The sequence below is a fragment of the Eptesicus fuscus genome, chromosome 8 (assembly GCF_027574615.1).
Source record: "Eptesicus fuscus isolate TK198812 chromosome 8, DD_ASM_mEF_20220401, whole genome shotgun sequence".
Taxonomy (NCBI): domain Eukaryota; kingdom Metazoa; phylum Chordata; class Mammalia; order Chiroptera; family Vespertilionidae; genus Eptesicus; species Eptesicus fuscus.
The window spans coordinates 44,644,535-44,669,058 of record NC_072480.1 but is presented as its reverse complement, the minus strand read 5'-3'; the positions used below and the strand labels follow the sequence as shown (position 1 = coordinate 44,669,058).

The following is a 24,524-nucleotide window of genomic DNA, read 5'->3' as shown; positions in this document are numbered from 1 at the left end:
CCTCCATGTGATCAAAGATGGCTGCCCCCATGTGGATGCAAGATGGCCACCACAAGATGGCCAGCAGGGTAGGGAAGTTGGGAGGGATCAGGCCTACAGGGGAGGGCAGTTGTGGGCGATCAGGCCAGCATGGGAGGGCAGTTGGGAGGGACCAGGCCTGCAAGGGAGGGCAGTTGGGGGCAATCCAGCCTGCATGAGAGGGCAGTTAAGGGTGACCAAGCTGGCAGAGGAGGGAAGTTGGGGGCAACCGGGCCTGCAGGGAAGGGCAGTTGGGGGGGACCAGGCCTGCAGGGGAGGGCAGTTAGGGGCAATCAAGCTGGCAGGGGAGCAGTTAGGCATCAATCAGGTTGACAAGGGAGTGGTTAGGGGGTGATCAGTCTGGCAGGCAGAGGTGGTTAGGGGCAATCAGGAAGACAGGCAGGCAAGCAGTTGGGAGCCAGCAGTCCAGGCAGTCAGACATCCCTCGTGGGGTCCCAGATTGGAGAGGGTGCAGGCTCGGCTGAGGGACACACACCCCTGTGCACAAACTTCGTGCACCGGGCCTCTAGTTCTTTTACAAAGAGGAAGAGGGATTTAGTAGGCACTCTTATAACCAAAAATTTACTCCTGTAGGGCTTTGCAATCACTGTAGGGTATGAGAGCTCCCCCTATAGGCTCCTGGATTCCAATCTGGGTTGAGGTCTTTAGTAATTTTTTTGCATATACTTTTATATGTATGGACACATTTTAAATATACAAATTTACTAATAAGGAAATATAAATTAAAACAAGGAGTACCAGTTTTCAACAAAAATGTTAGCAATAAATTTTTTAAGTGACATAGAATATTGGCATAGAGTGGTATGATTGTCACTCTAATATACTATAACTACAGGCCCAGTGCACAAAATTCATGCACTCAGGGGGGGTCCCTCAACCCAGCCTGCGCCCTCTCACAGTCTGGCAGTTGGACATCCTTAGCGCTGTCACAGAGGCAGGAGAAGCTCCTGTCACTGCTGCTGCGCTCACTAGCCATGAGTCCAGCTTCTGGCTGAGCAACACTCCCCTTGTGGGAGCACACTAACCACCAGGGGGCAGCTCTTCCATTGAGAGTCTGCCCTCTGGTGGTCAGTGATTGTCATAGCAAGTGGTTGAGGGCCTTAGTATATCATTAGCATATTACCCTTTGATTGGTTGAATGGACAACCAGACGACCAGACACTTAGCATATTAGGCTTTTATTATATAGGACTAGAGGCCTGGTGCATGAAATTCGTGCACTGGGTGGGGGGGGTCCCTCAGCCCAGCCTGCATGCACTCCAATCTGGGACCCCTCGGGGGATGTCTGACTGCCAGTTTAGGCCCAATCCTAAACCAGCAATCAGACATCCTTCTCACAATCTGGGACCGCTGGCACCTAACTGCTCACCTGCCTGACTGCCAGATCTCCCCTAACCACTCTGCATGCCTGCCTGGTCTCCCCTAACCACCTCTGCCTGCCTGCCTGCCTGATGCCCCTAACTGCCTCTGCCTACCGCTCTCCCCTACCGGCCTCATCACCCCTAACTGCTCTCCCCTGCCAGCCTAATCGCCCCTAACCACTCTCCCCTGCTGGCCTGATTGCCCCTAACTACCTCTGCCTGCCTACCTGATTGTCCCTAACTGCCTCTGCCTCAGCCACCGCCACCATGGCTTTTGTCCAGAAGGTCGTCCAGAAGGACATCTGAAAGACATCTGATATATCCAGTCTAATTGGTATATTACCCTTTTATTAGTATGGATGATGGTGTAAGTCTTTCTGGAAAGTAATTCGTGTATTGTATTAAATTTTGATCATTTCTAAGCTTTTGACACAAAAGTTTTCTTGTAGAAACTTATTCTAAATTTTAAGAAGCAAAAAATATAAGTATCAAGATTTTTTTACTTAATCTATATATATAAAAGCCTAAGTGACCATTACAATCATTCAACCAAACAACCGGTCGACTGGTCACTATGATGCACACTGACCACCAGGGGGAAGACACTCAATGCAGGAGCTGCTCCTTGGTGGTCAGTGCGCTCCACAGCCAACCTCCCACAGCCAGCCAACCTCCTGCAGTCCTTCCCCCCGGACTGGACGAGACGGCCCCAATAGGCCTTGATCGCCAGCCAGGCTGAGGGACCCCACCCATGCACCAATTAGTGCACCAGGCCTCTAATAATTTATAAAAATAAAGAACCAACATATTTATTACTAGGGACCCAGCACGCAAAATCACGTGATACCCAGACCTGGTGCACTGTGGGACCCAGAGTCAAGTCCCACCAGTGCCCACGGAGATGCAGCGTCAAGTCCCACCGGTGCCCATGGGACCCAGCATGAAGTCCCGCTGGAGCTGCGAGACTCAGAGTCAAGTCCCCGCCCACCCGTGTGCGCCTCGCCATGCACACAGCCTCCTGGTGATCAGTCTTTGGTCATTACAGCGTGATGGCGTCACGACCAAGGGGTTTTTATAATAGAGATTGTGGAATGTCTAAATAAAATTAAGGACACCCATACCTTGAAATATTATGCAAACATTACTAGTAAATGATACTGTTACAAAAATTTTAATGAATTGAGAAAATGTTCATTATATTGTGAAGTAAGAAAAGAAGATAACATATTTTATTACATATAAATTATATATACTACCTATTATATATACACACTGAGTGGCCAGATTATTATGACCACCCCATCAGTACTTCATTGGGCCACCTTTTGCCTTTAATACTGCGGCGATTCTTCTTGGCATTGACTCCACGAGATGCTGAAAGGTGATGCGAGGAATCTGACACCATGCCTGATGAATAGCACTGTCCAGTTCTGTGAGATTTGATGGTTGTGGAACCAGCTGCCTGATGGCTCTTTTGACTTCGTCCCACAAATGCTCAATTGGATTGAGATCTGGTGATTGTGGGGGCCACCTAAGCAAGGTAAAGTCTCCCTCATGTTCTTGAAACCACTCCTGCACAATACGAGCACCGTGGCATGGCCCATTGCCTTGTTGGAAGAAGCCATCTCCATTGGGATACGCCATCAACATGATAGGATGAACTTGATCAGCAATGATACTTAGGTATGTTGTGCTATTCAGACTTTGTTCCACACGAATTAAAGGGCCCAAAATCATGCCAGGAAAACATGCCCCAAACCATAACACTGCCCCCACCTGCTTGAAGGTTTGTACTCATGCATGTGGGGTGCATGCTTTCATGCTGTTTCCGCCAAATTCTCACTCTGCCATTTGCATGATGAAACTGGAAACGTGATTCATTGGACCACATGACATTTTTCCAATGCTCGACTGTCCAATCCTTGTGTTCCTGTGCAAATTGGAGACGTTTTATCTTGGTACCTGCAGACAGCAAAGGTGTTAGAACAGGTCTTCGGCTTCCATATCCCATACGATGCAGTGTATGGCTAATTTGCCTACAAACATCAGGTTGTGATAATAATCTGGCCACTCAGTGTGTGTGTGTGTGTGTGTGTGTGTGTGTGTGTGTGTGTGTATGTGTGTGTGTGTGTGTGTGTGTGTGTGTGTGTATATATATATGTATATATATATATATATATATACATATATATATATATATATAGTTGGCCCTTGAACAATAAGGGTTTGAGCTGTACAGTTCAAATTTACATGAATTTGTTTCAATAAATACATATAGTACTGTATATGATTTTCTTTTTCCACACCCCCAAAATTATTTTATTGAGACTGGAGCAGTTTACAATAAAGTACACATTACAGCACATTGGAAAGACTCAAGTTTTACAAATTTCACATTCACAAATACAAATCACTTTTTGTTCTGAGGCATGATTTTCTTAATAACATTTTGTTTTCTCTAGCTTACTTTATTATAAGATAAAGTATATAATACATATAATATACAAAATATGTATTAATCAACCATTTATTACATTGTAAGACTTCTGGTAAATAGTAGGCTATTTACTAATAGCCTAAGTTTGAGGTGAGTCAAAAGTTATATGTGGATTTTTGAGCGTGAAGGCAACCCTAAGCTCCATGTTATTTCTCAAAAATAGAACTTCCTGCATTATATCTCTGCACCATCAAAATGTCAGTGACTTGAGAGCAGAACACACACATACAAATTTCATTCAGTCCTCTCACAGTGTGTAGGACATTGTCCATGGTCAGTACATGTTTTAAACCACTTTAATAAACGAGGCAAGTAAGTTTATATAAATACTTAAAGATTAAATACAATTTATCAAAAATGTGATATGGACTTTTCCTTCTTTTAAGTTTTTTACAAGAAACACTCATTTCATAAAATATTATAAACAACCCACTTACTAATTTAAAAGATATATTTAACAGTCAAATGTAAAAATTAGAGACATCTGAACAAGCCTACTACATTTTAGGCATAAATAAATTTGACATTTGATGCAGTTCAAATTGATTTTTTAAAAGGATTTATGCAGTGAGTGGAAGAAAGAAGAGTATTCTCATTATTTCATACTGACAGACAAAATATGAGTGGCTTCAGTCACAGTGCTTTATATTACAGCCAAAGAAACCTACTGATTAACAACAGACCCACGAAGAAACCTACTGATTAACAACAGAGCAAACAAACACTGGGTAGAACAAATAATCCTCATATTCAATCCAGGGCTCCCTGGCTAACGGGACTGCTGCTCATTCACAAAGAGGAACTTGGATTCTAGTTGAGGTAATATTGTATGTGAGAAAAGGAAATCAGGAGGCAAGTCTTCATGCCACTCTGCTACAGCCTGTGTTGATTTTTGCATAGGACTCAGTATGTAAGCTTGGTTTCCCCTCTGGTAAATAGGGAATATAAAACTTCACCTGCTTAAAGAGAGCCCAATTTTTTTGAAATATCCTTTCACTAACTTATGGATTTATTGCATAACCTGAGTTCCTTAGTATCTTTATTAGATTAGAACATTCTTATCCAAAATACAGCAACTGTTCAAATGCAGTTATTAAAAAGCCTCACGATAAGGTGAAATTGATGCCATTGTAATAACCTGGTTATTATTTAACAGCAAAGGAGGAAAGGAAAGACTAGATAGAGACGTGACATTTATACAGCTTTGCCAAAACCTTTGTTTCGCACTGATGGATGGGGGAAGGGACTGGACAACAGCAGATTAGATGCATGCCCAGTAAGGTCTGAGTGACATGGGAAGGGGCTTGTCTGTCAATCACACCTAGAAACAGGTAATTGGCCAGGATGGGCATGGCCACTGCAAGCAAGTTTAATATTTAAACTTCTAAACAAAGAAGTGAACTCTCTTTCTCATGTGCTTGCCCTCTTGGGACTCCTGCTGCAGGGGGCTGCTAGTCCCTGTGCCCACATGGCACACAGCCATGTTGGACTCCACACCTGGACTAATTGACTTTAATCTGGCCTCAATGATGAACCACACCTGGCTTCAACATGGAGCGGAGACTCTGGACAGTGACCTTGTTTCTGGCTCTGCTGAACTCCCAGCTGCCCACCCCGCCTTTCAGAACTGGCTTAAGGGGCAGGGGACTTTGGAACCTGAGAAATGTTAACTCCACGCCAATAAAGTCATCCACATCCTATCCTCCCGTGGAGGGCTCTGAAAATGCTTATGTCAGCGGTGCCTCAAGAACCTCCACCTCACTTCCACTCGTATCTGGGAAAACCTGGCCCATTAATTCCTCCTGCATCAAAATGATGTCTTCAAAAGACAATACATATTTCATGGATGGTAGGAACTGTGTATTGTTTTTGCACTAATATTCATTTAATAAGCACTTCCGTTTGTTACAATTGGCTAATACGTTTTTATTTCCTATAGTTTGAGTCAGGCCCATAAGTAACTAGCCTCTAGACAATTTCACACGCAATGCAGTTTTTCAATGGAGGGCTAGAAAATGTGTGCTATCTTATAAACTATAGACTAAGCAGACTATATAAACAGTCTGCTTATGAAAGAAAATTTCTAATCTGATATCCATGTCAGATGATGTAACCTGGAGCATTGTCCTCTATTGTGTTCTTTGTTTTATTTTGCTGGGAATTAAAATGAATCTCTGTAAAACCAGAATCAGCAACTCCACATGATTGAAAAGGGTGTGGAGTGAAGATACCCAATTTACTTGTAATGGGAGCATGTCTTCAAAACAACATTTACATCTCAAATACAAGCTCAATTGGAAATCAACACCAAGTAACAAACCTTTTGCTTGTAAGAATTTGACTACTTGTGAAATTGTCCAATATTGGAGCAGCTTTTATTGAGAAGTATATTAATGTAAAAATATGTTTTAAAATGTCTTGAAACATTTATTTTTAAAAATAAGGAAAAGTTGACAAACTCAAAGTAATATTCATGCTCCTCCTAAAGAACTATGGGAGAGAATATTAAACCTTCTAAATAAGTATAGCAGGTCGCCCAATAATGTCATTTCCAAAGGAACTTAACTCTTCTTTGTACTAATTAGCATATGGTAAAATTGGTTTCATTACACTTCTTTTTTTTTTAAGTCGCAGAACCTTTCAACAAGGTTGAGTGAGGACTTACTATATGTCAGGCACACAGAATGCTGCTTTATCACTTTTAGATCACTGGACCAGTATTTCCCTAAAGGACAATAAAAAGACGTCCAAACTGACTTAGAGAGTTAATGCTTCTGACAAAACTATTCATTCCCAGAGAGAAATAATAGAGGGGAAGATAAAAAAAGAATGTCTTATTTGTCATCTTTTCATCTGTTTTTAGACTAAAAATATTAATTGTTTTCTTTACATTTATGAATTAATTAATCCCCAGAATATCTTTTCTTAACTCATTATAACTGGTAGTAACAAAGTGTGCTTTGTGCAAGTACAATTTGAAATTAGAAAACATCTGACAAAATCTGTTTATTTTGATTTATTGTTAGGCACATCATAATTTGACATATTAACAATATAAAAATAAAAATTGTACTTAAAAGTCCTAAATATTACTTTTTAGTATGTTTATTGTAAAAATATATTCTCATTTCTACATTAGAGAATATAGAGTTAAAGGAGAAATGTGAAAACATTTCTAAATCCACTTAAAACATTTAACAGTGATTGATGTTGATATATTATCTTTGATTGGTATATATATACTTACATAATTAAAATCATAATATACTTCTGGTAGATTCTACTACATAATTATTTCATTCAGTTAACATTAACTGTTCTTTAATATGTCACTTTAAATGACCATGTACTATGGCACCTCAATATACTATCATTTATTTAACGCTATTGTTGCATATTTATGTTGCTTCTAATTTTTTATTCTTACTAATAATATATTTTACAGAAATATTTATTCAACTTTTTTAAAGGATAAGGATTCCTAGAATAAATCCTAAAAGGGAAAACAATGGACCAAGAGGCTCTTGGTACATATTGCTAAATTATTTTTCATGAAAAGTCTTAATAATTTACAATCTGAGTAGCAATGTAAACCCCACTCTTGTCTCATCAGCATTGAGTATCAGCATTTTTTAAATGCTATTTTGGTGCATGAAAATGATATTATGAATTGGAATGACTACCACTGAGCTTCAATACATTCCCACATGTCTGTTCTTCTATATTTATTCGTTTATAAATTTTTTGTTCATGCCTTTTTCTCAGTTTTTAGAATATTTGCTTTTTCGTGTTTGTCTTTTCTTTATCTATGGGCATTCATCTCTTTCTGCACAGCTTAAAGGTGCAAAAAGATTAAAAAAACAAAAAACACAATGTCAGTTATGCTGTAATGAATATGAAGGAAGGGCATGGAGAGGCTTTCTATCACCCCCTGTTTAGAGTCATAGTTCTGTTCAGTTCAAACCTTAGGGTCCATTTAAAAAGAGAGAGCAGGAGAAAGAAGTAAGAAGGAACTCAGTAGAATAATATATTTTAGATACTTTTTATCTTACAAATAAGAAAAGCGAGGCATGTAAAAGCTGATTAACAGCAAGACCAAGACTAAATACTGAAACCCAGGACATCAGACCTCAGATTAACACTGGCTCACATTTGGAAAGACAGAACTTTCTAGATCCCGCTGGCACTGTGCCTCAGGCTTGTCATGTCATAGCCAGAGCTCATTGTTGACTTGGGGTAGGGGGGAAAGGGTGTTGAGTCCACAGAGTGGGGAACACAGCTAATTTGTCATTTTTCCCTCTCTGCTTTTCTTTGGGCATGAGATTTCATTGATGTGCGAAGTGTAATTGATGTACTGAGATCTTTTGGCTGAGTTTGTCCTGGGGTTTAAAATTTGGCCTTATTTGAGGCCAATTCACTGCACCTGCACCAGAAGGAAAGAAGCGTAACAAAAACAGATTTTGATTTGCACAGGACACTGCCTAAAATAACAAAGATGCAGGACTGATAGAGAAGATTTTGGCAAAAACCCAATGAACTTTCAATCTAATGTGCTGATATTTAAAAAGGAGCACTTAATAGCACAAAAGATAAATTATAGTAATTAAATCAAAGATGCAATCAGCAAATGTTTGCACTGGAAATCCACCTGGTTCTTGAACATTCCTGTCTTTGGTAGATCCAACTGGGGTTTCCAAATATACTGGTATTCTTATGAGGCTTAATTTCTTCTTGCACAAAGACAGCTAATAGGTTATATTATTTCAATTCTAATCATTTGGGTCATAGTGTATAGAAGAGTTCTGAGTTGAAAATAGGAAACATCAAAGTTACAATGATCTTGGGCTACATATGCTGTGTGTCCAGAAAAAAGAAAGCAATAGCCAATTATTTGTCACATCTCTATGCCACCACCAATATTCAAAAAAGGGCATGACAGAAATGGTGCTGATGGGCACTAAAGAGTCAAGAAAACTTAGTTTTCCTACATTGTGGGTCCAGTAGCCTTAATACACTATATACCTTACATCTGATCTTGTTCAGGGATCACTAACAGAAAAATAAAAGCCATCTTTAAGCTTTCTCCCCATGAATATATGACTTATTTTTTTTAATATATTTTTACTAGAGGCCCGGTGCACGAAATTCGTGCACGGGGGTGTGTGTCCCTCAGCCCAGCCTGCACCCTCTCCAATCTGGGACCCCTTGAGGGATGTCCGACTGCTCATTTAGGTCCAGATCGGACCTAAATGGGCAGTCGGACATCCCTCTCACAATCCAGGACTGCTGGCTCCCAACTGCTTGCCTGCCTGCCTTCCTGATTGCCCCTAAATGCTTCTGCCTGCCAGCCCGATTACCCCCTCACCACTCCCCTGCCAGCCTGATTGATGCCTAACTGCTCCCTGCCAACCTGATTGCCCCCAACTTCCCTCCCCTGCAGTCCTGGTCCCCCCCAACTGCTCTCACTTACAGGCCTGGGTCCCCCCCAACTGCCCTTCCCTGCAGGCCCAGTCACCCCCAACTTCCCTCCTCTGCTGGCCTGGTCACCCCTAACTGCCCTCCCCTGCAGGTTTGATCTCCCCCAACTGCCCTCCCTTGCAGGCCTGGTCCCTCCCAACTGCCCTCCCCTGCTGGCCATCTTGTGCCCACATGGGTGCAGCCATCTTTGACCACATGGTGGCAGCCATCTTGTGTGTTGGAGTGACGGTCAATTTGCATATTACTCTTTTATTAGATTGGATTGATTTCAGAAAGGGAGAGAGAGAGAGAGAAATTTCAATGATAAAAGAGAATCAATCATTGGTTGGCTGCCTCCTGAACATCCCCTACTAGGGATCAAGTCTGCAACCTGGGCATGTGCCCTTGACTGGAATTGAACCCAGGACCCTTCAATCCTTGGGCTAATGCTTTACCCACTGAACCAAATGGCTAGGGCATATATGACTTATTTTTAACTGTACTTTTAAAAAAATCTCTAATTTTTCAGTTATTTCCTTTGTAGCTTTATATCAAAACTGTCCTCCAACATTTCAAACATCTGCTACTGAGAAGACTTTATTTGGTTCTCTCTAGTTCATAGTAAGTTTATTGATATGAGCAATCAGCCTAGATGTACCTACAGCAATTATTCAATATTACATACCAGAAGGGCTGATAGATGCTGTTATAAAGTATGAACTACTATTATCTGTTAAATCAAATAAAAATATAATCTCAAATTAAGAGTTATATCTCTCCAGAAAAGTAATCCTGTATAATAAAAGGCTAATATGCAAATTGACCGAAGGGCAGAAAGACCAGTTGCTGTGATGCGCACTGACCACCAGGAGGCAGACGCTCAATGCAGCAGCTGCCCCCTGGTGGTCAGTGCACTACCACAGGGGAAGCGCCACTCAGCCAGAAGCTGGGTTCATGGCTGGCGAGCGCAGCAGCAGTGGCGGAGCCATCGCAGCAGCACTAAGGATGTCCGACTGCTGGCTTAGGGGAGTGGGCCTAAGCCGTCAGTCAGACATCCCCCTAGGGCTCCCGGACTGGGATAGGGTACAGGCCAGGCTGAGGGACCCCCCCCCCCCCGCCCAAGTGCACAAAGTTTGTGCACTGGGCCTCTAGTTTATAAATGAAACACAAATATAACCCTGAGATAACTTCCACATTTCTCAAACAAAAGTAATTTATACTTTTTAAAACTTTATATTTACTAACAGCTCCTATAATCACAGCAATTCTCACATTAGCATGCTTGTAACTTTGTAGTCTGGCTGTTCATTGAACCAATCTTTTTTGTTGTTGCTACTTAGATCTTGATTTTAATACTCATATATCCTAAAAGGCCATAAATAATTAAATTGAGTTTTATTATTTAAAGTATCTTCATATTCAACTCATGTCTCCTTTTTGAAGTAAAATCCATCGATATATTACTATTTCCATTACACATACTACAATTTACAAGACACACATCAGACCCATGAAAGAAAGTAATTTATTAATACCCATAAAAACAGCTCTGAAATCCACTCACCTAGAACTTCTCTTCTGAGTTTCAGATGCACATTTTCACCTTTGTGGTCAACACCTGCATCAATACCTAATATCCCCATTTTTATTAAAGTATCAACAACTACGTTTAACCAGAAAACTCCTCAGTTTTTTGTTCTCCCTTTTCCCATTTAGTGTACATTCAATAGGTCCTTTTCCATAATATTATTTCACCCCTATTTCATTCCTGTAAGAAGTACCATACCAACCACCAAATCAGGAGGCAAATTCAATCATTAGCCAAACTACATTCTCGAGAGTGCAAAAAGCACACAACATATATTAACACATAAAACCCTGGAAGATTGCACTTAGAACTTCAGCTTAAAGAATTCATGTCCAAGTTCTCTCATGAACAGCTCTCAATATCCATTGTCATACCTGTGACCCTGCTAAACTCAGAGGTCAGTGCTAGGAGAAGATTGCAGAGATTCCAGGGTTCCTGGTCTTCCTTCTTTCTCATTCATAACAGCTAGGAGAAATGTTTCAATGACAATGGCCTTTTGGGAAATGCCTTAAAACTTCCTCCCACCTGAACAAAGGTGTTGGAAAGACAGTGCTCAGCAGAAAGTCTTAAGAGGAAGCCCACTTACTTATAATTCCAGATGAAAAATGCTGTTTGTCATACCTTTTATCCAGATCTTGTGCAATGGGTTTACATTCTCTAATACAAGAAACCAGTGCTCCTTGGAGAAATGGCTGATTCAAAAACTGAAGCAGTAAATCCTATCTAATAAAAGAGTAATATGCAAATTAACCATTACTCTGCTACACCCACAAGCCACGCCCATCAGCCAATCAGGAGCGGGTATGCAAATTAACCCAACCAAGATGGCTGTGGCCACAGAGCGAGCAGGAGACTTGGGTTTCCCCAGCAATAGAGGAGGCCAAGCTTTCCACACACCCTGGCCGGCCCTGGACTCCACTCAAGGCTACAAAGTTTCAAAGATAGAAGATAAATAAATCCCAACAAAAATGGTGGCAGCCACAGAGCTGGAGAGAGCAGGAGGCTTGAGTTGCCCCCAGCGATGGAGGAAGCCAAGCTTCTGCAGCCCTGGCCTGCCTTGGTCTCTGCTCAGGCTACAAAGTTTCAATTATAGAAGATAAATAAATCCCAGATACCAGGGCCTCCGCTTGGGTCACTAGGGGTCATGGCCAGCCAGCAAACCACCACAGGCCCCTCACCCAGATTGCCCCATGCCCCAAGAAACCCCCACCCTGATCCAGGACACCCTTCAGGGCAAACCAGCTGGCCCCCACCCATGCACCAGGCCTCTATCCTATCTAATAAAAGAGTAATATGCAAATTGACTGTCACTCCAACACAAGATGGCTGCCCCCATGTGGTAAAAGATGGCTGCCCCCATGTGGACACAAGATGGCCGCCACAAGATAGCCAGCAGGGGAGGGCTGTTGGGAGGGACCAGGCCTGCAAGGGAGGGCAGTTGGGGGCGATCAAGCCTGAAGGGGAGGGCAGTTAGGGGTGACCAGGCCAGCAGAGGAGGGAAGTTGGGAGTGACCAGGCCTACAAGGAAGGGCAGTTGGGGGGGTCCCAGGCCTGCGGGGGGGGGGGGAAGTTAAGGGTGACCAGGCCTGCAGGGGTGGGAAGTTAGGGGTGACCAGGCCTGCAGGGGAGGGCAGTTAGGGGCAAACAGACTGGCAGGGGAGCAGTTAGGCATCAATCAGGCTGGCAGGGGAGTGTTTAGGGCGTGATCAGGCTGGCAGGCAGAAGCAGTCAGGGGCAATCAGGAAGACAGGCAGGTGCGCAGTTGGGAGCCAGCAGTCCTGGATTGTGAGAGGGCAGTCGAACATCCCTCAAGGGGTCCCAGATTGGAGAAGGTGCAGGCTGGGCTGAGGGACACACACCCCCATGCACGAATTTCATGCACCAGGCCTCTAGTAATATATAAGATAAGTCTGGTGCATTTTGTAATGTCAGAGACTAAGAAAGTCCCAAAACACAACAACAAAAATCACAATAACAGAGATATGTCAAAGGACACAGGAGATATCCGACAGGCAGAACCAAGGGACCACAGGGGACACATAGATCCAGCGACACTGGCAGGGCACACAACCTCCAATGTGCTAACCCAACGACCACCTGTCTGCAATAGGATTGGGGTACATGTACCAACTTCAGGAACTAAAAGTCATCTGAACATCATAATAGTCAAGTCACTCTTAACATCAAGAAGCATAAAGAGGAGTTAGAGGCTCTCATCCCAAATTGACTCAAACTTTTGACATGGAGTAATAGCTTAGAGTAAAACCAGAGGCAAATCAGGCTTCTTGATTTGTTTTGCTAAAGAAGAGATCTTTTTAGAGCTAACTTTGTGTATGAAAGGCCCATGTAGGAATGTAGGTGGAATATGAATGGGGGGGGGGGCAAAAGTAGGTTTACAGTATGGAAAATAATACAATAGTTGATAAGTAATAATACAAGAATAAATGCTCTGTTCTGCGTATTCACAGCTGTAAATTTATTTTTGCCCACCCCAGTATATTGAGATGATGTATATACTCCCATTCCCCACCCTTAATCTAGCCCCTTTCAATCCTCTGTACCAATACATGCTTCTGACCTGAGCAATAAACTATTTCTGCATTATGCAAGGTTCACTGAGAAACCCAAAGCAAATATTTGCCCATATGTGCAAGCTCGGCCTTGAATAAACAACAAGTCCAATAGTAACAGTGATAATTGTATTATATTTCCAGAAATTTCATGAGGAAATGCATCTCTGGTTCTTAACTAGATGAACTTGTGTCTTACAATGATGTTGCAATTCTTGCATCATCTGACAAGATTATGATTTTTTTGGAAAAAGATAGGGCCAACTTTAGACATCAGAGGGTGAGTAGCCCTTGAAGGGGCAGGTAATGTTTGATGTCATTGAACCAAGTGAGAGGAAGAACCTCAGACAAAACAAAACCATCAGAGTTAAAGATGACTATCCTTAACCGTTCTCATTCATCTGGAGGTTGAGGGATGCCAATATCCAAAGGGAACTCTTGGGTGATGGAGCTAGTGAGGTAGAGAACTTGTCAAGACCTTACCTTGCCCATGAGAATGGACCAGATCTGGCAATCTAGAGCAGGGTCTTAAAACTATGGCCTGTAAGCAAAATTTGACCTTGCCTGACTTTGTAAAACTCTATTGGGCCCTAGCCAGTTTGGCTCAGTGGCTAGAGCATTGGCCTGCGAACTGAAGGGTTCTGGGTTCGATTCCGGTCAAGGGCATGTACCTTGGTTGTGGGCACATCCCCAGTGGGGGGTGTGCAGGAGGCAGCTCATCGATGTTTCTAACTCTCTATCCTTCTCCCTTCCTCTCTGTAAAAAAATCAATAAAAAATATTTTTAAAAAACTCTATTGGAACACAGTTCATTAAGTTACTGCTTTCACACTACAACTGCAGAGTTGAGCAGTTGCAACAGAGATAGTTTGGCCCATATGCCTAAAATATTTACTACCTAGCCCTTTATAACAAATGTTTGCCAATCTGATGTAGAGAACAAAATGCAAGATGGATTATTTTAAAGAGTCATCGTATTCTCTATCATTGTTTTCCTTTGTACTCCTGAATATAGAAAAATATTCAGCCATGTCCCAGTTAAGCTATAGCGAAACAAAAGCAAAGCCCTATCTCTAAATATGGAACAGAAAGTCAAAGGGTAAGCCGTGTCCCTGGCAGCTATAATGGGGTAGCAAATAACCCCAAGGGCTGATGGCAGCGGTTAAGGATAGTCATCTTTAACAGCTCCGCCATTAGCTTCTCCTCTAGGGCCAACCTCAAAAGGCAACGTTTCTTTTTCCTTATTTTACCCAACAACAAAGATAGACTTGTTTGTTTGTTTTGTTTTTAATTGGCATGGAATTAACAGATAATAAAATTTACTAATTTTAGGTGTACAGCCTTAAATATATATATAAGGCTGTCACCACCACTACAATCATGTTGAACACTTCCATCACCCCAAAAAGTTCAAATATAGTATTTCTTTGTAGTCAATCCCTTCCGCTGGTTCCTGGCCCTGGCAACCAGTGATCCATTTTCTGACATTATAGTTTTGCCTTTTCTAATTTTTCATACAAATAGAATCATAAGATAATGTAATATACAGCATGATGACTATAGTTAATAATACCATATTGAATACTGGATATATATTTTTTAACTATGTAAGGAGATGACATGTTAATTTGACTGTAGTAATCATTTCACTATGTAAAAGGCATTGTTTCTGTACATACTAGTATTCTTCCTGTGTCTTCAGCTTATTATTTACAATATATTTCTAACCTACTTATGAAAGAGGCTTACAAAAAAAACATACATAGAATAGTTTATAAAGAAGATTGTAGAAAAGAGATTCAAAATCACAGAACAGCTTTTTATTGAGAATCCTATTTCCAGTTGACTACATGTTTAGAACAAACTCTACCTTCAAACCACTGTTGCTAAGACCATATTAACATAATCAGGATACAGCCTGCCAGATTATAATTGCATTTACAATCCTAGATTCTGTTATAAACTATGAATTGCCATCATGTACGTTCAGTAGGGCTGACTCTCATTCTCTCTATCTTTATTTATTTATTCATTCAACATTCATTGAACTTTCCCTGTGCTGGAACCTGCGTTCTGGGAAGCACATCCACAGCATAAGCCAAGCTCACTCTGCAATTTTCCCGCATCCGATGGCCTCCTCTGGCAGGAAAGAAATTTTTCAAAGATATATGACATAAAACTAATGATGAGGTGCTGACATTTCTGTTTTGTCAACATTGATGAGCTCGATGAAATTTCCCCTGTGTTCTCTGCCTTTTAAAAAATGAGCTTAGTGAGTAGAAGGAACATGAGCAATCAAAACAAAACCAAAAGAGTAAATACTTGATGTAGGAGATGTCTTCAATTTTTGAGAGGATTGGGGAAAGCAGAGGAAGGAAGTATGCATTGGCTAAAAGGACAGAAAAATATTAGACAAGTTAATGAGAACACAATAATGAATCTATCTACTCACTGTTCCTGGAGAAGGATTATACAAAGAGTGGTTTTGCAGTGTCTCCTAGAAAAGAGGGAAAAATTGAGTCATTAAGTGAAGACTCCTGCCACCCAAGGTATCACCATTCCTTCATTGACTATTGATAAGAGCATTATTATTGCTGCACCAAAGTGAATTGGCCCCCGAATGATCACTTTCTCCAGGGCTTTGCTTATTCATCCTGGGAGAGCTTCTACTCAGTGCCTTCATCTGGACAGTGGGTACACCACATGCTTCAGAGTGGGTAGGCACCCTGGTTAACACACAGGCACAAACTCTAAAATGTTATTCCTTCAAACACTTGATTAACATTTAATGATTTTAAAAGGAAATATTTATATTTAATGTTTAAATGCTGGTACAAATTAACATGAAAGCCCTTTGCCTTGGATGCAGAGTCCATTTGGATATGCTATGCTAAGGTTTTCAAACACATTCAGCTTTGCAGAGAAGGAGCTAGAGGAAGTTGGTGAGAGTAAGAGCTGGTGAGTTAGCTGAGGTCTCCAAGTATATCAAGAAAAAGACAGAAAATTCTGGCCAAAGTGAATGCTTTTGAAAATGAAAGGGAAAAAAAGCCACTGAAATCATAAAAGCTGGTTGTTTACATCAAAGAAAGTAGCTCCAAGTAGATTTCATTTTTCTTTCTTATTGTTACTACTTATTGTTACTTATTGTTATTACTTTCCATTCAAAGCTTCCTAGTCTATACTTGATCTGCAGCACCAAACACATTTAACGTTAAGTGGTTAGCTTCAATATAAAATTAGTCACTATGGAATTACTGGAAAGACAAGTTCATAACTGTGAAAGAAACGACAGAACTCTTTAAAACTCCTTCCATGCTGAGGAAACGTTTGTTTCTTCCAGGGTATCATTTTTTCAAACTGCTTTTCAGACTTGCTAGATTTTGTGGAGATTTTAAAAAACAAAGCAAGGTTTCAAATGGTTATGTGAAATTCTATAATTTGCTAGAGGATATATTTCTTATTTATTCCTTCTTATTTTTTTATATCTCTGCCTCCAAATTCGATTTTACCCACACTGTGTCACTGCAGTTTTTCCCCAAGCAAGGTATGAGTGAAACATTTGTTTAGTAAATATTTATTGAATAACTTGCAGTCAACATAGTGTCTCACAAATAGTCAGTGCTCAATAAAAAAATAAAATAAATACGTTGGCTACATCTGGAATGTGTGTCTATTCTGAGAGCACCTCGTAGACCTTTGAAGATACATGAAATGCAGATTCTACCTCCAGCTAGGGTCTAAAAAATAGAAAAGTCCATGTGAGTAGTATAGAAAACCATCATGGAATTCAGAGCAGGAAGAACACTCCCTTATGGGGGGGGCGGGGGGCATTCAGAGAAGTACGTCTGATAAAGGAGGCCTTGGAGCTTGAACAAGAAAGATGTCTAGGATTCAGGTCTCTGGAGACATAGCAAAAGGTCATGGTGGGCTGAGGGAACATGGGAGAACATAAACAGAGTCGTAAAATGTGTATGGGCACTTCAGTCCCAGCTATAGGTAAAGAATTATAACTTACTAGAGGCTCAGTGCATGAAATTCATGCACAGATAGGGTCCCTAGGCCTGGTTGGTGATCAGGGCCAATCTGTGGGGTGACCAGTAGGGTGATCAGCAGCCCCCTGCTTGCACCTGCCTTGGCTGACCTGGTGCTGCCCGCTCACCAGCCCTGTCCCCCACTGCCGCCAGTCACCTCCCTCTGCGAGACAACTGGCAGGGCGATCAGGGGACCCCTACTGGCACCCGCCTTGGCTGGCCTGCGGCCTGCAGGCTGGGGGTAGCTCTTGCATTGAGCATCTGCCCCCTGATCATAGCAACCGGTCCTTCCACTGGTCGTTCAGCTGTTCAGTCAATTTGCATATTAGGCTTTTATTATATAGGATGATACTGAGAATGAAAAAAGGAATAACATAAAAGGCAAGAGAGAAAATTATCAATCCAATACTCAATTTAAAATGTTTAATTCCTTAAACTAGCATTGAGCACCTATTAGATCTACAAACGGGTTATGCAAAGACCAGTAAAACAAAATTTTTATCCTTGAATTTTTCATAGTTTAGTGGTGAAGACCAACACATAACTCAATGTTTTCAATATAAATACTATGTTAAAGTAGACAGAGAAGGAGCATATAACTCTGACTGGGGAGGAAAATCAAGGAAAGCTTCTTTAGAAGATAAAATGAAACTGAACCTTGAAGATGAAAAATCAGTTAACAGGCAAGTGAAGAGGTGTGACCAGGGAGGCCTCAGACACAGTGCAGGGGCTGCAGGGGCAGGCAGTGAAGTGAGGTTTCTTACAATTCTATTTTCCACACAATCCATCCAACATACATGATTAACTACAACCCCATGTAAAGTTCACTTTACCAGCACTTGCTTATAAATAAACTAGATGTCCGGTGCACGAATTCATGTACTAGTGGGGTCCCTTGGCCTGGCCTGTGGGATTGGGCTGAAACTGGCTCTCTGATATCCCCTGAGGGGTCCTGGATTGCGAGAGGGCACAGGCCAGGCCGATGGACCCCACAGGTGCACAATCAGGGCCATGGAGGAATGCAGGAGGTTGGCCAGCCAGGGAGGGACCACAGGAAGGCTCCAGGGCATGTCCAGCCCATCTCACTCAGTCTCAATCAGCCAGACCCCAGTAGCAAGCTAACATACCAGTCAGAGTGTCTGCCCCCTGGTGGTCATTGCACATCATAGCGACTGGTCAACTGCCCCCTGGTAGTCAGTGCACATCATAGTGAGTGGTTGAGCGGCCATAGCATATCATTAGCATATTACACTTTGATTGGTTGAATGGATGACCAGACGACTGGACACTTAGCATATTAGGCTTTTATTATATAGAATAGGACATTAACATTTCATTCACTCAACAAATATTTATTGAGCCAAGCTTGTCCACACAGTGTTCTCTGCTTTTTAAATTCCTTCTAGCTTTCTCATGTCGTTTTCTCTCCCTGGCTTAGCAATCTTCTCCATCTCCACCCACCAAACTTTTACCCATCCACCAAGGCCCATCTATTCAAAGCCATAATTTTAGTGAAACCTTTGTTAATATCTCAAAAAAAATTCTACCTACCCCATACACTTTCCTTTTCCTACATTGTTATATCTACATTTTGACTTCTATAATTATGTTGATACCAAAATTCAATAGAACAAACATTGTGATTTGTTTCTCTTTTTATCCTGTACAAGACTAGAACAATGTTTTACACCACCAACTTTTGCTGAAGTGAACTGACAAGATTATTTCAAGAATAAATCAAATACATATGTGGGTCTCTATTTTTAGGTCTATAAATAAATGTAGCATATATTTGTATATACAGATCCTTACATAAAAGCCAACTGACAGACACAGCCATTTCAGTACATAGAGACAGCGCCAGGGTAAGTGCGAGCCAGCTGGGCACTGGGTGACCTTGTGCTCACTGAGAAAAAGTAATTAAACATAGGCAAGAGAGATCATAAGAAGCCAAGAGGCAAAACATCATTGCATGCTTTCTTTGTGCAAACTTGCTGGGAGGACCACAAGAAGAAACACCCAGATGCTTCAGTCAACTTCTCAGAGATTTCTAAGAAGTGGTCAGAGCGGTGGAAGACCATATCTGCTAAGGAGAAAGGAAAATTTGAAGAGATGGCAAAGGCAGACAAGGTCTGTTACAAGAGAGAAATGAAAACCTATATTCCTCATAAAGGGAAAACAAAAAGGAAATTACAGGATCCCAATGTAGCCTAGATGCCTCCTTTAGCCTCTTGGTTTTGTTCTATCGCCCAAAAATCAAAGGAGAGCATCCTGGCCTATCCATTGGTGACATTTCAAAGAAACTGGGAGAGATGTGGAATAACCTTGCTGCAGATGACAAGTAGCCTCATCAAAAGAAGGTAGCTAAGCTGAAGGAGAAATATGAAAAGGATACTGCTGCATACCAAGCTAAAGGAAAGTCTGATGTGGCCAAAAAGGGAGTTGTCAAGTTTGAAAAAGGCAAGAAAAAGAAGGAAGGGGAGCCCTAACCAGTTTGGCTCAGTGGATAGAGCACCGGCCTGCAGACTGAAAGGTCCCAGGTTCAATTCTGGTCAAGGGCATGTACCTTGGTTGTGGGCACATCCCCTTGTGTGCAGGAGGCAGCTGATCAATGTTTCTCTCTCATCAATATTAATAGTTCTCTATCCTTCTCCCTTCCTCTTTGTAAAAAATCAATAAAATATGTTTTTTTTAAAAAAAGAAGAGGAGGAAGATGAAGAGGATGAGGACAAAGATGAAGATTATGAAGATGAAGGTGATGATGATAAGTAAGTTGGTTGTAATGCAGTTTTTTTTTCTTGTCTATAAAGCATTTAAACCCCTCCCCCCAACACAATTCACACTTTTTTTTTTTTGTCAGAGAGGAAGGGAAAGGGGGAGAGAGATAGAAACATCAAAGATGAGAGAAAATCACTGATTGGCTGCCTCCTGCACAACCTCTACTGGGTCAAGCCCACAATCTGGGCATGTGCCCTGGACAAGAATTCAACCTGGGAACATGCAAGCCGACACTCTGTCCACTGAGCCAAACCAGATAGGGCAACTCACTCCTTTTAAAGAAAAAAATTGAAATGAGAAAAAAAAAAAAATGTCTGCTCACATATGTAAAAACAATATGCACCTTCAGCAAAATGTTCTATTACTTTTCTCCATAGTTATTGATCTGTACAAGGAACTAGTGATCCTAGAGAATAAAACCTTGGAAACCATGCTAGAAGGGTGTTAATACTGAATAATTTAAAATATATGACATTATAAAAAAAGATAAAACTATAGGGGAAAAAAAAAGAATGTTGCCCTAGCTGGTTTGGTTCAGTGGATATAGAGTATCAGCCTGTGGACTGAAGGATCCTGGGTTTGATTCCGGTCAAGGGCACATGCCTGGGTTGCGGGCTCTGTCCCCAGTGTGAGGCATGCAGGAGGCAGCCAATCAATGATTCTCTCTCATCATTGATGTTTCTATCTCTCTCTCCCTCTCCCTTCCTCTCTGAAATCAATAAAAATATATTTTAAAAAAAGAATGTTGACAGGTTTCAGGGTTTGTGGATGAGGTATGAAGTTTGACTGCCAAAGGGATATGGGACCACTTTGGGGATGATGAATGTGTTCTAAATTTTAACTATAGTGGTGATTGCATGACTTGATATATTTACCAAAACTCACTGACTTTATTTTCAAATGTGTGCTGTATAGTATGTAACTTATACTTCAATAAACTTATTTTAAAACATATATTATTCTAAATATATATCCCCAAGTTTAAGCCTGGTCCCCTGAACACCAAATGTTTTTGTATGTTTATATAGCTTTTGACAAGTTGATGAAGAAATTATAATTCTTATGAAAAAAAGATGATATCAAGTAACTTTTATATTATGTAGAAAAGGAATCCATAGGCTCATAAATAAAATACTAAATATTTGATGGAAGTTGGAAATCTTATATAACATTTATTTATTTTTACTGAAAACCCATATTCTTGAGACATGACAAAAACTTCAGCATGACTTAAAGGGAGAAAATAGAAAGATACGACAATCATCACAGCATCCACATATGGGGAATTAGGTACAAGATTAAAAAGAGTGGTGCTGGAAATATTAATACATCAAGAAACTTTTATTTCCTCAAATAAAATGGGAAGAGCGGAAACCAGAAAAAAAAAAAAAAAGGCTGGTGGCCAAGACACTAGAAAATTGATCACTGGAATTTAAATTACCCTAAAATTAACTTTAACACTGCCTTTCCAAATTAATGATGAAAGAACATACATTTGAGGTTGCATATGGACAGAACAGTTAAACAGTAGGACAATTATAAAATTGGCACACAGGAAATGACTTCAGGATATTAGAAATGGAAATAGACAAGGGGAAGAAGCTCTGGGGCTCCAAGAAACAAAGGTCAGACATTATGCAGTAATATTCTAATATTAGTCTGCTGATAAAACTCTATTTTCAAATCTCATTACCAAAGAACTCCACAGTACATCCACTTTCTGTTGTCTAGAATTTCATTATAGTGAATGTTCTATTCCCAGTCCATGGATCTTGGTAAGCAAAATCCTCTCTAGTCTAAGCAAGTTACTGTGAATTATGAATAAAAATAAAATCTTCAAAATCAGCGACTTGCTTTTAAGGAAATATTAAGTATGCACCTCACCCTTGCTTGGTCACAAAATCTTGTGTGTGTGCTTTGTGTGTGTTGGAAGATTGGATGGATTTTCCTGAGTTAATCATTAGATGAATAAGTCTAGAGTTTGAAGTCAATTGTTTATTAGTACTGCTGCTAAGAGGGCCCTGCTCTCTTGTCCCTCCTTGCCCATTCCCCATTTCATTCTGTAACCTCTCAAAATATCTAATACCAAAATGCAACATTGTAAAGACCCAGTTCTTTTCTTCAGTTGAAGTTTAATTGCTTTGAAGTTTAATGTCATATTAACTTTGTTAACCCACTTCCACGAGGTTTAAGAGAAGAATCAAGGATAAAGGAGAGAAAGGCTTGCTATGGTAGCCTTCACTAACCATAGCTCTGGTTCAGGTTCCACTGACTCCTGGACAATTTATAGAAATACACACCCCATGTGTTTCCAGCACCTGGGCATGTATTAAGTTTCATTCTCTGTAGTGTTTACCTCTTTATTTATCCTCCCCACATCTCAAGACTGTAAATTCTTCTAAGCCAATGATTATCTTTGTTATCATTGAATCATTCCTACCCAGGAGACTGTCCGAAATAAATGACAGTAAACATGTCATTTCCCCTCTTTGAGTTTCATTTTCCCAACTGTAAATTTTTTGGGGGAAAATGACTTTTTGAGGTGCTGTTGTGAGGTTTGAGTGTATATACAAACATAATGAAAAATTCATCATAAGGTAGAAAGTTACATGGCATCTCTTTATTATTTCTATTTATCCAACTCTTAAAACAACTTACTCTATAGCAGATCAGTTCATGTTATAACAAATACCAATGTACTAAATCTATGTACAGGAAAATAACATCAAGTTCTTTTTGTCAGTCTATGTATTCAGATTAGTTAAACAGATAAATCCAGAAAAAAAAATTATAGAATTTGGTTGATCCTTTCAACTCAGTAGTAACAAAAATTGCCCGGCAGCTAGATTTTTTTTAATGGCATTTATGTGTAGCTCCATTCTTCCAAAACCCGGGGATAGAAAAAGCCAAATATGAAATACATATCCCAAAGGAAACTTACCATGTTTTTTTCCTAAATACACATAGTAAGGTGTCAATTATCTTGCAAAGTGTTGCATGTAAATACAGTCATCAATTCATTCATCTATTCTTTCTTACAGTTCATCCATTCAAACAACATTAAATATTCATTCAATAAATAATGCATTCTACAAATATATTTTGAGCATCTACTGGTACTAGATGCAAATTGCCAGTGAAGACAATGACAAGTAAGACATTCTCTGTGCCTTAAAAGGACTCAGAAGTACTGGGGAAGGAGGGGTACATTCATGAATTTGTGTGCACAGAAGCCATGCTATTTATTTCAGTATTTAGTATGTGTGCTACATATATTGCTATAGAGAATTTTGGATATTTATTATAATGCCTTATTTGCAAATACAGTATTTTACTCTAACAAGAACATAAAAACATCTTAATATGGACCTCCAATGTCACTTGGAAAGTTACTCCTGGCTCAAAATACCCTCTATGTCAGTCTACCTTAGGGAGGTATTTCCAAGGAAATGCTATCTTTGGAACTACTAGTAGTTGGTTGTATTAAAGCATTGTAGTGAAAAGTCATTGCCCAAGTTCAATCCCTGACTTCCAACCTACAGATTTCTGAGTTCCTACCTTAACCCAGATCTCTTGCTTAAAACAAATGACAGATTAAATAGTAACAGGTAAAAATAATGAGACAAAATTGGGTTCAGAATAATTTTCATGTATCAGTGGATCAAATATAAAACAAAAATAGTGGACCTTAAATTTCAACTTCATGAACTGCTGGACAGAAGGTAAGTGGTAGAAAAGGGGAACTTAATTTTAAGGGTACAATGAGGATTAAAATATCTCCATATAAGAGAGGGGACAAGACCCAAACTACTTTAAACCAGGGCTCACGTAAGACCCTCCTGCTCATGAGAAGAGGCTGACCATTGGTCAACTTGGAGCGGTTACCTTACTGGAAACTCTGCACTTCAGGATAAAAGGTGACAAAGGCAGCCTCACAACCAACAACTAAGTCAAAACAGTTCCTAGCCCTATTACTGGACTCCCAATGTTTACAGTATCATGATGGAAAACAAGTAAAGTCTACACTAATAAAAGAGAAACATGCAAATTGCCCATACCTCTGCTACACCCACAAGCCACGCCCACCATCCAATCAGGAGTGAGTATGCAAATTAACCCAACAAAGATGGCTGTGGCCACAGAGTGAGCAGGAGGCTTGGCTTTACCCAGCAATGGAGGAAGCCAAGCTTCCCACCCGTTCTGG

General features: G+C 40.6%; 1 pseudogene; it reads left to right on the top strand.

The window, feature by feature from the left end:
• The window catches only part of LOC114232428 (high mobility group protein B1-like), a 29,992-nt pseudogene extending 9,655 nt beyond the window's left edge, over positions 1-20,337 (top strand).
• The last annotated feature ends 4,187 nt before the right edge of the window (positions 20,338-24,524 follow it).